The sequence below is a fragment of the Sus scrofa genome, chromosome 6, assembly GCF_054392235.1.
Source record: "Sus scrofa isolate SSC_HxYL_T2T_F1_AM1 chromosome 6, Sscrofa_HxYL_maternal_Yorkshire_Landrace_v2.0, whole genome shotgun sequence".
Classification (NCBI taxonomy): domain Eukaryota; kingdom Metazoa; phylum Chordata; class Mammalia; order Artiodactyla; family Suidae; genus Sus; species Sus scrofa.
The window spans coordinates 46,250,212-46,264,062 of record NC_139388.1 but is presented as its reverse complement, the minus strand read 5'-3'; the positions used below and the strand labels follow the sequence as shown (position 1 = coordinate 46,264,062).

General features: G+C 50.0%; 1 protein-coding gene across 3 annotated transcripts in view; it reads left to right on the top strand.

Moving 5' to 3' along the window:
• The window catches only part of LOC110261352 (uncharacterized), a 600,020-nt gene that overhangs the window by 34,158 nt on the left and 552,011 nt on the right, over positions 1-13,851 (top strand). The window lies entirely within an intron of this gene.

The following is a 13,851-nucleotide window of genomic DNA, read 5'->3' as shown; positions in this document are numbered from 1 at the left end:
GGATCCTAAAGCTATACATGTGCAGGGGATGAATATTCAAAGATATTTATTCATTCATCAGATATTTAATGAGCTCCTGCTACCTTCCAGGTGCTATTCTAGGCAGTGGGGAAACAGCAGTGAACAAAGCAGACTAGCTTTTACCCTTCAGGAGCTTATATTCTAATGGAGAAGGCAGGTGATAAACAAACCATAACAAGAAACACATATGTAGCAAGTCAGGTGGGACAACCATGCCTCCCAGTTGCCTGGGACAGTCACATTTACATCCTCATTATAACTGTCAATAGCTCTAAGAACCCCCTTCTGCTCTAAGGAATGTCCCAGTTGGGGAGTTCCCATTGTGGCGTAGTGGAAACGAACCCGACTAGTATCCATGAGGGCGTAGGTTTGATCCCTGGCCTTGCTCAGTGGGTTGGGGATCCGGTGTTTGCCGAGAGCTGTGGTATAAGTGGCAGACATGGCTCGGGTTCTGAGTTGCTGTGGCTGTGGCTTGCAGCTGTAGCTCTGGTTCAGCCCCTAGCCTGGGAACTTCCATATGCTGTGGGTCCGGCCCTAAAAGGCAAAGGAAAAAAAAAAAAAAGAAGTGTCCCAGTCTGCACGATAAGTGATATGGGGTCACCCTGATGGGGTGTTGACATGTGCCATGAAAAAAAAAATAAGGCGGAAAAAGAGGAAAGGAGTGACTGAAGTGGGTGCCATTTTATGTATTATTCATTGCAGATAGTTTGCAGTAGCAAAAAGTTAGAAACCTGACTGTCCATCAATTGGAGACTGTTAAATTATGTTATATTCATGCAATGGAATACTATGTTGCTGTCAAAAAGAATGAGATGGACTTATGTCCCCTGCTGTGGAAGAATCTCTAAGATATACTGTTAAGTGGAAAGAGCAAGATTCAGAACAGCACCTGTAGTTTAACACCCCCGTGTGCAGGGAAGAGGCGAGTATGTGCACAGATGTGCTTGGCCAGGCCCAGAAAAGCTCAGGAAGGACCTAAAAATCTGGTAACGGTGGCTGCATTTGGAGAGGGACATTGAGACACTTAAGATTGGAGATGGAGGAAGACTTGCTTATTACTCTTTAACTAGTTTGTATTTGTTGGTCTTTAAAAAGTTAGGTGAATATATTACCTGTTTTTTTTTAAAAAAAAAAATCATAGGGGAGAGAAAGAAAATATCTCAAGTCCACCTGGATGTGATGTGTAAGGAATCTTCTAGGGTGGTGATTCTCACTCAGGCCACATTAGAATCCTTGGAGAAATTAAAAAAAAAAAATGCAGGTGACTGAGCTATACTCTCAGATTCTGATTCCCTTGCTTGTAGGTGGGCCTGGCAGTGGTATTTAAACAGGAACCTTGCCCTGGTGATTCAAAAAGGCAGCTGAGGCTGGGAACCACCACTTCCCGAGCTTTAACGTGCGCACAGATCACCTGGGGTCTTGCTAAAGTACAATGTCTGATTCCATAAATCTTGGGTGGGTGTTTCTGTTCTTTTTTGTTTTCTTTGTCTTTCTAGGGCTGCACCCTCAGCATACAGAGGTTCCCAGGCTAGGGGTCATATCGGAGCTGTAGCTGCCGGCCTACATCACAGCCACACCAATGCCAGATCCGAGCTGCGTCTGCAACCTACACCACAGCTCACAGCAACGCCGGGTCCTTAACCCACTGAGCAAGGCCAGGGATTGAACCCGCGTCCACATGGATACTAATGGGATTCATTAACCGCTGAGCCATGACGGGAACTCCCCTTTTCCTGTTTCTAACAAGGTTTCCTTTCGAACCGGTCCCAGGTGATGCTGGTGCAGCTGGTCCATGGTCCACACTGGCAGTAGCACAAGGCTTAGAATAAATATCTCTGGTTCAGAACAGGTAGTCCCCGTGCCTCTTCTTCCACATTTTGGGAGATGAGCGGCTCACTCCTTTTTACATGCTGCTCTTTCACACAGAAGTGGGTGTGGATAATTAGCCTTCTGAAGTTGGAAGAACCGAATGCTCCTGAAGTGGTAGGGGAACCTGGACTTCAATCTTGTATGTCTGTTATTCTTCTGGGTGTCGTGTTCTGAGAGGACAGGGTGAGGTGGAGTGTAATGATTCAGTCATTCATTCACTCATTCATGTATCTGGGGAACTGAGTTTTGTATTATTTTATGGAAATTTTTTTTTTTTTTTTTTTTTTTTTTGCTTTTTAGGGCCACACCCACAGCATATGGAAGTTCCCAGGCTAGGGGTCGAATCAGAACAGCAGCTGCTGGTCTATACCACAGCCATAGCAACTCGGGATCTGAGCCATGTCTATGATGTACACCACAGCTCACAGCAATGCTGGATCCTTAATCCACTGAGCAAGGCCAGGGATCAAATCCACATCTTTGTGGATACTAGTTGGGCTTGTTACTGTTGAGCCACAGAGGAATTTCCTGCATGGGCAATTTTGAGAGCAGCCCCTTTGCCATGGGCAGTTCAGAGAAGGACATTGATGGCAGGGGTAGGCACCCCTGGGAGGCACCAAGGACTTTAGCCAGGAGAGGAAGTGGCTAGGAGCTAGAAGGAGTTCCATCTGTTGGCAGATGCCTGGCACCAGGCAGTGGGTCGGTGTTCCTGAAGATCATTGACAGAGGATCTGCCACCTTCCTGGAAGTAGAGGGGGCCTTGGCTGGGTACCAACAAAACTGTGGTTTTGGAGTTCTCTGGTGGGTCAGCGGGTTAAAGATCTGGCATTGTTACTGCTGTGGCTCAGGTTGCTGCTGTGGCATGGGTTCGATCCCTGGCCCAGGAACTTCTGCATGGTACAGGTTCCTCCAACCCCCTCCCCGCCCCCCAAAAAAACCCACCAACAACAGCAACAGCAACACCAACACCACAACTATGGCTTTTCCCAGGCAGGTGAAACATGAGCAAGTGGCCTTTGGTAGGTGGTGGCATCTGTCCCCAGACACCCTCAGTAGGCGTCTCTCATGGGCTCCTGATGGTGTCCCAGGCCCCCTCCAGCCTGAGAGTTCATTGTTAGGGTTGAGTGAAAATCTTAAGGAAATGAATACTTTCCTCGGTCAGTTGCACAGACTCCAACCTGTAGCTACGCAGATGGACTTTGCCTCAATTGTAGGACTTTCCTTTTTCTATGTGGGCAGGTGAAGCATCTGTGTTTGGACCTTCTGGACCCTTCAGTGAGGAGTGGAAGCAACATGTCTAGGGGCTGGCTTGTTGCTGCAGGGGAGCAAGGAGAAAAACCACCTCTTGCTGTGCAGAGGGGCTGCCTCACAGTGGAGCTGGACCAGGCCGTTGTAGAAGGGGAGGCGGGGGCACCAGAGACACAGGGAGATTATTTCCCCACAGGTTGCCTCTGATGGCAACCGGTCTGTGCTTTCCCTGCAGTCAGAAGATGCCTGCCAGGCCGGGAGTGAAGGATTTGGTCCGTGAAGGAGGAAGTGACATCTACCAAGTGTGGAAGTCCAAGAGCGTTTTCAGAATGTGTGTTTACTTTTTTATTTTAAAATTTAAAAAAAATTTTCAATTTTATTATTATTTTTTTCCTCTTTTAGGGCCACACTGGTGGCATATGGACATTCCCAGGCTAGGGGTCAAATCGGAGCTGCAGTGGCCAGCCTACGCCACAGCTGCAGCAACTCGGGATCCAAGCTGCATCTGCGACTTAACGCTGTAGCTTGTGCCAACGCTGGATCCTTAACCCACTGAGCGAGGCCAGGAATCAAACCTGCATCCTCACAGATACTAGTCAGGTTAGTAACCTGCTGAGCCACAGTGGAAACTCCCGGCAGGATGCGTGTTTAAAGAGGCACCCTGAACATGTCTTGTGCATTCCCGTCGTTGCCCGAGAGCTCCCCTTGCCCCGTGAATGCTTTTCTCCCCCGTTGCTGCCTAATCCTCCCTGTTGGGAGGGCCCCTCTTCCAAATACCTCCTGGCCTCTTACCCACTTCCTCCACTCCCCACCTGAAGAAGCAGGCAGAGCCCATTTCTCCCACCCTGAACCTTCAGGCCTTTTTGTGAACTTGGCACTGCTGCTTATCCATGCATCCCCCTGAGGGCCAAGCTCCCAGTCAGTGTCCCAGGCAGCCTTTCCCCTTTATTGGGGCCATGTCTAAGACTTTTGCATCCCTGATCCCCTGTGCCCAGCCCAGAGCCTGTGTGTAATGCATTGCTGGATTTAGTTGGCAAGGTGGGCAAAACCAAAGGCAAGTTAGAAGAGACCAAAACAGTGCTTTCACCCACAGATACAAATACCAGCTGGTGGCTCCTGAATCAGGGAAAGACCCTGGATGGGCTGAATTTTTTTTTTTTTTTTTTTTTGGCCTTTTTAGGGCCACGCCTGTGGCATATGGAAATTCCTAGGCTAGGGCTCAAACCAGAGCTGTGGCTGCCAGCCTATACCACAGCCATGGCAACATTAGATCTGAGCCCCATCTGTGACCTACACCACAGCTCACAGCAATGCCTGATCCCTAACCCACTGATTGAGGTCAGGGATCAAGCCTGCGTCCTCATGGATACTAGTCGGATTCGTTTCTACTGAGCCACAATGGGAAGTCCTGGACTGAGTTCTTTGTTTTGCAATTAATAGAAGAAAACTGAACTGGAGATGTGCAGGTCCTGGGTCGGCCACAGCCCAGGCACTCGTCCCCACCTGACCCCAGCTGGTTCTGTTTACCTCTGACCCAGCTGGAGGCCTGCAGGGTGGGGCCAAGGCCTGGTGCACGGGACCCAGTGGACCATGGAATCGGAAGCACATTTGGACCCAGAAACTCAGAGGAAAGATCCAAACTAAATGAAAGTATTTCTGGTTCAGCAGTAAGAATAGTCCTCAAGGCTTATGGTTGAATCGACAGAGCTTCCCTTCTTGGTCTTCCTCCTAGACGAGCCAATGACCAGGTGAGGTGTGTGGTACCCCGCCCTCCACCTGGCTTCTGGGCTTCATGGATTCCTGGGTTTTCTTTGGTTTTCAAGTCTGCTTTCCTTCATGGCTGTCAGCCCATCAAGAGTGGAAACTGAGTCTTAGTCCTAGTGTCTCTGGCATGCAACACATAGTCGAGGCTCAATAGCTATTTTTCTGAATGACTCAGTGAATCTCTACTGTGTTGCATCTACTCCAAGTGCCCTGATTTCCTCCGCTTGATTTTGAGCATCGATGTTTCTGACCTTGGACTGTATTCTGGCTTTGCTGAGAAATGGGCTCTGCCTGCTTCTTGTAATGCTGCTTTCTGTATTCTGGCTTTGCTGAATCCACCAAAACAATATCATGAGAAGAGCCCAAGGGAGTTCCTGTTGTGGCTTGGGCTTTCCCGTCGCGGCTCAGTGGAAACGAATCTGACTTGCATCCATGAGGATGCAGGTTCCATCCCTGGCCTCGCTCAGTGGGTTAAGGATCCGGTGTTGCTGTGAGCTGTGGTATAGGTGGCAGATGTGGCTCAGATGCTGTGGCTGTGGCATAGGCCGGTAGCTGCAGCTCCGATTCGACCCCTAGCCTGGGCACTTCCATATGCCATAGGTATGGCCCTAAAAAGACAGATTAAAAAAAAAAAAAGAGCCTAAGCCTGTACACTTATCATATAACCTAGGATGAGGCAGATGATAGGCCCTCAATAAATACCAGTACACTTAGCCTGCAAGAAAATGTCATCTGTGTTTTATTCGGACTTGGTCAGTATCACCGTAACCAGGGTTGCTGGCTTGCTCTTAAGGAAATTGCTTTTCTCCCTGGTTGGAGCCTAAGTCGGCCAGTCCCCACTGACCCTCAGGACAGAATTGACTAAGTTACCTTGCACGGGTCCAACTTTTGAAAGATTCAATTTTCCTAATTTCCCTCCAGGTCTCGAGCCGAGTCAGTGACTGATTAGCTCTAGGAGCGTCATGTGCTGGTTGTATTTATAGCTCTAATTAATTAATACAGGTAAAGAGCGAGGAAGATAAAGTGCTAGCGGAGTGCGGTGTCTTCAAATGACGATTAGCGCCCAGGCTGGGGACCTTTGAATGTGAACGTCTGGGCAAAAAAGTGCCGTCACAGGTGGAGCCTTTTAAAAAGCATCAGCTTGATTACGGAAGACATAAATTAACCGGAGGAAGTAGCGCTGTCAGTGACAGACTGTCGTCAGAATCCTCTCCCGTTCGGTTTCCATTTAAATCGACACATATGGCGAGGGGCTGTTGGAGGGTTTCAAGCATATACGTGCACTCACTCTCCCGCAGGAATAGGATGCCTTGGTTCCAGTGAACTTGGTGGGTGGGAGGGTCTCCCAGTCCCCCCACCCCCTCAGCTTTTCCTAAACCACAGGAAGCAGAGGGGTCACCTCTGCAAGGGTCAGGGAGCCCAAAGAGGGGGTGGGGCTTGCTTCATTTCATTGCATTCATTCGAGTACCTGAAACCCTTCAAAAATGTAGTGTTGGCACCGAGGCCTGGGAAGAGCTGGTGGCACCAAGGCTTGGCCTGGGGAGCACGTGATTCAGGGAGGGCTTGGCGTAGCCTTCTGGGTTCTTCATGCACTAAGAGAAGGCACGGCGGGGGATCTGTGGCTGCTTGGGTCCAGCGTCCAGGAGCCCCACCAGGGCAGTGTCCTGTTTTCTGTCTGCCCCCAGCTCAGAGCCACACAAAGGAGGCCGGGGGATGTGTTGGGCAATGGAAGGCCTGGATCGGGCGGCAGCTTCAGAAGCTCTGCTGCATCCCGAGTCTGTTTTGTTCTGGCCTGGCTTCCACCTGAGAGGAAATGCCCATCAATCCTAACTGAATTTCATCTCTGAAATCTGGGCTCCAAGCAGCCCAGAAAACAGCCCTGGAGGCTCCATGGGAGGAGGCGAGGGCCTTTGAGCTTTTGGGGGAAGCACTTGCCCCGCCAGGCCTGCTTGTGCCTGAAAGCATCTCAGCAGGATTGGCACCAGCTCAGGCATGAGTTAGAGAAGGGCCAGCTCCTGGTAAGAGCAGCGTACTGGACACTGTCCTTGGAGAGCAGATCCCAGCTGCACCCGTGCCTTTAGCGGGGCGATTTTGTGTCATGAACAACCAGCACAACTGTATCAAGTGGCGTGTGTCTCGGGCAGGGGCTGGGAAGATCACGGGCTTCCTCATAACCGCCTTTGCTGTGCAAAGACGAAGAGGAGGCATCACATCTAGCGGAACCCCAGGGCGAAGGGCCCCCCTGAACCCCCTGGACACCTGCTTCCAGAATCGGTTGACTGCATCGGTTGGAGCCCAGTCAGTAATACCCTCCTGGGTATTTCAAAACAGCACCCACAGTCTGGTGCCGTGGCTGCGGTTGCAAACGAGCGTCTTGAGCAGGAAGCCAGGCCTGTATTTTCTGGGTGGCTGCCGCCGCCACTTTCACTGCCTTGGCTGCTGTCCCCTTCCCTGCTGGCCCTCCTCCACTAGTGGGGCTGCTGCTTCTACTGGAAGAGCCTCAGAAGCAGGGAGAAATGGCTCCTCCCTTCCCCATGCCTCCCACTTTTCTGCCAGTGCTTCATAATAGCAGAGCCTTGTCCGCTGTGGGCCAGGGAGCGCTGGAGTCAAGTGCCGTTTGCAGGCATCCAGCCCCAGCGCTAGGGAGGCGTGTGCTGGAGGGGGCTTCTACTGACAGCCCTCCTGTGTTACCTGTTCATCTGTGCCCCTCTGGTTTTCCTTTGTGGCTGAAAATTTGAAGATTACGTTTTGAATGGAGAAACCATGAGGTCCTACTCTGCAGCACAGGGAACTATCCAGTCTCTTGGGATAGACCACGATGGAAGATAGAATGAGAAAAAGAATGTGTACATATATGTCTCATTAGGCTATACAGCAGAAATCGACACAACACTGTACATCAACTATGCTCTAATAAAAATTTGAAGATGAGAGAATTTAAAAAAAATCCTGTGTACCTACTAAGTGTCGGGCATTATGCCAGCCCTAGCGATGCAGTGATGAGGCCCTGGAGATAAGAGTTATGAGGATTCTCGCTCAGATGAGGTAATAGGTGGGGGAGTCAATACTGTGAGGATCAGAGTTCCCGTTGTGGCTCAGCAATAAGGAACTCAACTAATATCCATGAGGATGTGTCTTTGATCCCTGGCCTCGCTCAGTGCGTTAAGGGTCTGGCGTTGCCATGAACTCTGGTGTGGGTCACAGACACGGCTTGGATTCCCCCGTTGCTGTGACTGTGGCGTAGGCTGGCAGCTGCAGCTCCGATTCAACCCCTAGCCTGGGAACTTCGATATGCCTCGGGTGCAGCCCTAAAAAGACAAAACAAAAAACAATAAAAAACCAAAACTGTGAGGGTGTTCCTATGGCCAGGTGCTGAGCCCAGTATCAACAGGGATCATCCCATTTAGCCTGGCAACAGCCCGATGAGTTTTCAGATGAAGTAACAGAGGCCCAGGTAACTTATCCTGAGATAGGTAACTTACCCAAGATCACAGACACTGAGAGGCTCATGCCATCCTCTGAGAATTCATATGAAGTCCTTGCTGAGGGGCTGTGGGGCCAGGCTCTCGTTCGCCACCCCAGGGGAGGGGCCTTTGAAAGGCCTTCCTTGGACCTTTTGAAATGGGGCACCTGCAGGATGGGCGGATCCAGCCACAGTGGTCCCTGCTGCTGCTCCATGTCCTGGTACCCTGACGGCCCATCCCCAGCGCCCCATCAGCCCACACCGGCCTTTCCCACCTCAGACCTCCTGGAGGAGTTATCTGCATTGCCGTCTGCACCTCGAGGGAGGGGTGTGGCCATTATTCCTGATATTTCTGTGGTGGAGCCTCTTATCTTCCTGGTAGGTGCTGGAGAAGACCCTTAGCTTATGTATCTTTGTGTGTCCTAAATCTGGCATAGCATCCTGCATGGAGCCAGCTCTCAGAAAGACATTATTCCTGTACTGTATAAAAAGATCAGGCCATACAACCCACCTTTGTCAGTCTTCAAATGTAGATTCAGCTAAAAGACTTGAAAGTAGGGACTTGACCAGGTATTTGTACACCTGTGTTCTTACTGGCATGTTTTTGTTTTTGTACTTTTTGGCTGCACCCACAGCATGCAGAAGTTCCCAGGCCGGGGGAATCAAACCTGCACCAGCCACAGCAGTGACGATGCTGGGTCCATAATCCACCGAGCCACATGGGAGCTCACATACTAGTGTTTTTCACAGTAGCCAAAATTAGAAGCAACCCAAGTGTCCATCCGTGGGTGAATGGATAAACAAAATGTGGTATAGATTTTTTTTTTCTTTTTAGGGCTGTACCCATGGCATATGGAAGTTCCCAGGCTAGGGATCAAATTGGAGCTGCAGCTGCCAGCCTACACCCCAGTGAATGTATTTGATGCTCTTGACCTGTGCACTTAAAAAGGGTTAAAATGTACATTTTGTGTTATGCATATTTTCCCACAATAAAAAAGAAAACTCAGGACTCTGCATGGTGGTTTCCAGGTTTGTGATGGTGCCTGATTCTTATAACCTGAGAATCCTGTTAGGAAGGGGTGCTTGAGAGTGTGAATCTAGCCATGCCTCCGTGAAGACCATGGATTCCAAGGCTCATTCCTGCTGGTTGAGCTCATGAACTCAGAAACTACTTGGGCCTTTCTTTGAACCTCAGGGAGGCCCACTGGTCCTGGTACAGGAGAATCTTAGGAGGCAAAGTGAGTGTTTGCCTGGAGTACAGGACGCCAGCACTTTTTTGGTTTGTCTTAGTTGAATGCCCTGGGACCATCTGTACCCAGCAGGAGGCCTCACTCGCAGGCACATGAAACTAATTCCAGTGATTATCGGCACCTTAGGAATTTATGGGAGGGCTGGAGAACAAGGCTTGGAAAGAGCGTGGAAGTAAGGTGGCTCAAGACGTCTGCATAGTGTGGCAGCTTCTGCAAGTCCAAGCACCAGGGCTGGAGCAAAGGGCTCCTTTCCTGCATCATTTCTCTCAAGACTCGGGGCCTGGAGTAGGCAGCCTGATTGGCTACCCGGACAACTGGCCACCTCGTGGCTGACAGAGGGCAGGACACTTGAGGGCAAGAGAAGTCTCTTGATGCAAATAGCGACCTGAGCGGAAGAGCACTGGATGCTCAGAAGCCACAGTGGCCAATGTGCCCTTGAACAAGGACCCCTCCCTGCTGAGACCATGTGGGGACCCAGGGCCACCTGGGCATTCCATCACGCCCCTGCTGGGGGCTTCGGAGGGCCTGGGGAGCAGGAGCAGAAGAAAAGGCCTTGTTTTGCCCTCCTCTGGGCCCAGATTGGAGGTGATGGCCCAGCCAGGTCCTTGATACGTCTGCCCCAGCTCCTGGGTCCCCGTGTCCTCAGGCTGTGGGAGAGTGGGGGTGGGTATCGTGGCTTGTAGGACCACCACGCCCTCTTCCATCTCTTGCCTCTGGCCTGTCTTGGGGAGAATGTTTGCCATGGCATTTAATCAGAACCCCATAACTCTCTTGTGAGTCACAAAGCAGCTGTGTTTGGGACCTTCACGAGTCTTCACAGACGCCGCAGGAAGGAAAATCAGCTGCAAACCAGTGCATGACCTTGTTTGCCCTAGAAAAATGTGAATCTTGGCTAACTTTCCCCCTCCTTCCCAAACATGCTGTAAAATGTTTACTTCCACACAGCCTTTTAAACGCACCCCTAATGTACTCCCTCCCCCAGTACATCAGGAGATTTAAAAGGTTCATAAAAACTCCCATCTTATGGGTACAGTAAACTTTTGTGTAGTGGTTCTTCTCTGAGATTAGGGGTTCCCAGACCATCCTTGTAAAGTTTGATCACTGATTTGTCTGAGAGCTAATTATCACCCGACTGAGAAGTGATGAAGTTTACTTATCGCCAAAGCGGGAGAATCCACACAGCCCATTAAGCCTCTGGGGCTGCCACGCTGAGGACCTTCTTCCTCCGTGGAGCACGAAACGCCATTCTCGCACCCCGTCCTTTGGCTTTGTCTCCAGCCTGTTGCTCATCAACAGGCTGCTGTGCGTGTCTCAATTCGGAGGCCAGCTCAGTGCACCCGGGGTGCCTCGTGGGGCTTGTGGTCTCCGATGTCATCTGCAGACACACGTGCTGCCCAGAAGAAAGCACTTTATAAGATGCCTGTCCCCCAGAACCTGACGGGCAGGTGCTGAAACACGCAGACAGGACACTGAGTCCTGCTTGTGAGGATCCAAGGTTGAAGACGTCATTGGCCACGTGCAAGGTCACCTGACGGCGTGAGGTCTGGGGGAGGCTGTGGTTCAGCCACCCAAGCACGCTCTCCCTCCAGGGCTGTTGCCTCTGCACTGCCCCCTGCCAGGTCCGCGCTTCCCCCAGGGGGTCCACGTGTCTAAATTGCTTACCAACTTCCAGGGCATGCTCAAACCTCACCTTTTTTTTTTTTTTTTCTTTTCTTTTTGGCCCCCCTGTGGCATATGGAATTCTCAGGCCAGGGATCAGATCGCAGCTGCAATTGCAGCCTAAGCTGCTGCTGTGGCAACACCTGATCCTGAACCCATTCTGCTGGGCTGGGGATGGAACCCGAGTCCCAGTGCTCCCAAGAGGCTGCTGATCCCATTGTGCCACAGTGGGAACTCCTCACCTTCTTCTTTTTGTAATTATTATTATTATTAGTGCTGCACCTGCAGTATATGGAAGTTCCCAGGCTAGGGATCGAATCAGAGCTGCAGCTGCCGGCCATGGTAACACTGGATCACCGTATTTGCGACCTACGTACACCACAGCTTGTGGCAACGTTGGATCCTTAACCCATTGAGTGAGACCAGGGATTGAACCTGTGTCCTGGTGGACACCATGTTGGGTTCTTAATCTGCTGAGTCACAATGGGAACTCCTGTAGTAAGTTTTAAAATCAGGAAATGTGAGACTGCCCGCGTTGTCCTCTTTCAAGGTTGTTTTGGCTAAACCTCCCCTATTCAAAGAGGCCTATACTCAGGGCCTGAATGAGGGTGGCATGAGTGAAGAGGTGCCCGTGGCATGCAATACAAGGAGGCGCCCACCCTCAGGTGCTGACCCTGCACCCGCACAATCCAGAGAGTGAGGCTTCCTTAGATGTTGCACCTCGGGCACCTCCTCACTCTCCTTGCCCTAGTCCCTGCCCTTCCCTGCTGTCATCCTTTTAAATTCTGCAACCCATTCTCTCCCTCACCCAACAATCCCACTCCCCTTCCTCTGTTCTTTGTTTCCCAAAGTACTCAGTACCTTCGAGCAGACTGTAAAATATTTATTTATTGCTCTTTTTTTTAAACATATATATATATATATATATATATATATATATATACATTCTTTTAAAACATATTATTTATGGCTCTCGTCTGGTTCCATTGGCTGGAAAATCAGCACCACTATGGCAGGGATCGTTCTCGGTGTGATCCTCTGGTATTTGCAGCACCTAGAGCAGGCTCAATACATGGCCGGTACTCAGTGTTTGTCGAATTAATGAATCAGTGCCTGGATAATGCTGCCTTGCTCTGGCCCTTATAGCCTTGCCAGGCAGGCAGGACAGAGAGTCCATTCTCAGGAGATTCCTCCTGCTCCTGAGGGAGCTGAAGAACAAGTGGGAGAACTCAGGACCTCCTGCCTTTGCCATCAGGTTGGGGAGTGACTAGAGGAGGTGGAGAGAGAGAGAGATGGAGAGAGCGAGCGAGCGAGCTAGTGGCAGCAGCTGGCTTTATGATTTCATGCTGCTTAAGCATGATGATTTTATGATGGATAATCTGGCGCCCTCTGCCTCATAAGATGATACCGAGGAAGGTCCCTCCCCTGCCCTGTCCAGATCGCAGAGCAGCCACCCACGAGCCGGCCTTGGCACAGTCTTTGCTTGGACCACTCAGACCGCTCCTGGGCCCACATCCTCCATTGTATTTCTTATGGCAAGGGAAGTGGAGCTAAGACACTGCCCTCAATCTGAGACTGCTTGACCCCAATTTTATCATTCACCTTTCTTTCAGTGTTGTCTTCGGTGTTAGTTTATGTCGCCGTTTTGAAGATGCTACTCTTGTTGACTAAGCTAAGATCCAGCCTTTGTCTGTATGTGTAAAATTTTTCCCTCAGCTGAATTAAAAGTGTTCACACATGTGGTGAATGTAAACCTGCATGACTTTTGGCTTCTGTTTTTTTTTTTTTTTTTTTGGTCTTTTTAGGGCTGCACCTGCGGCATGTGGAGGTTCCCAGGCTAGGGGTCTAATTGGAGCTGTAACTGTGGGCCTATGCCACAGACACAGCAATGCCAGATCCTCAACCCACTGAGCAAGGCCAGGACTCAAAGCCGAAACCTCATGGTTCCTAGTTGGATTCATTTCCACTGCGCCACGACGGGAACTCCGACTTTTGGCTTCTTCAACAAATTTCTGCCCCCTGGGTAATATCCTCTTTTTGATGTCCCTGAGAATGATTTTATATGATGTTTCTAATTGGCTTAACATTTCAACAGCACTTACTCTGTTCCAGGCATTGTTCGAAGCCCTTTCTATATAGATCCTGTTATTAACCCTATTTTTCAAAGAGGAAAATGAGGCATAGAGAGGTCATCTGTCCAACTAACTTGAAGGAAACTTGCAGTAACTTGCCCAAGGTCACCCACCTCTTACGTGGAGACCCAGCTATGGGTGATAATTCCAGGACCCAAACCAAGTATCTAACTCTGAGTCTAATTTTTTTAATTTTTATGTTTTTATTATAGTTCATTTACAATGTTCTGTCAATTTCTACTGTACAGCAAAGTGACCCAGTCATACATACATATATATACACACATTCTTTTTCTCCCATTATCCTCCATCATGTTCCATCACAAGTGACTAGATGTTCCCCGTGTGGTACAGCAGGATCTCATTGCTCATCCACTCCAAATGCAGTAGTTTGCATCTGAGTCTAATTTAAATTATTTTCCTTGGTTCCGGTGCTGCAGTTATC